The sequence below is a fragment of the Scyliorhinus canicula genome, chromosome 6 (genome assembly GCF_902713615.1).
Source record: "Scyliorhinus canicula chromosome 6, sScyCan1.1, whole genome shotgun sequence".
Taxonomy (NCBI): Eukaryota; Metazoa; Chordata; class Chondrichthyes; order Carcharhiniformes; family Scyliorhinidae; genus Scyliorhinus; species Scyliorhinus canicula.
In genome coordinates, this window is record NC_052151.1 from 14711629 (window position 1) to 14712110 (window position 482).

Genomic DNA, 482 nt, shown 5'->3' on the forward strand with positions numbered 1-482 from the left:
TGTGCAAGAACACAGTGCATGGACACTGGGCGTGGACACTGGGCCTGGACACTGTGCCTGGACACTGGGCCTGGAGACTGGGCCTGGAGACTGGACCTGGAGACTGGGCTTGGAGACAGTGCCTGGACACTGAGTCTGGAGACTGGGCCTGGAGACTAGGCCTTGAAACTGTGCCTGGACACTGGGCCTGGAGACTGGGCCTGGACACTGGGCCTGGAGACTGGGCCTGGACACTGGGCCTGGAGACTGGGCCTGGAGACTGTGCAAGAACACAATGCCTGGACACTGGGCCTGGACACTGTGCATGGACACTGTGCATGGACACAGTGCCTGGACACTGGGCCTGGACACAGGGCCTCGACACTGTGCATGGACACAGTGCCTGGACACTGGGCCTGGAGACTATGCCTGGACACTGGGCCTGGAGGCTGTGCCTGGACACTGGGCCTGGAGACTGGGCCTGGACACTGGGCCCGGAGACT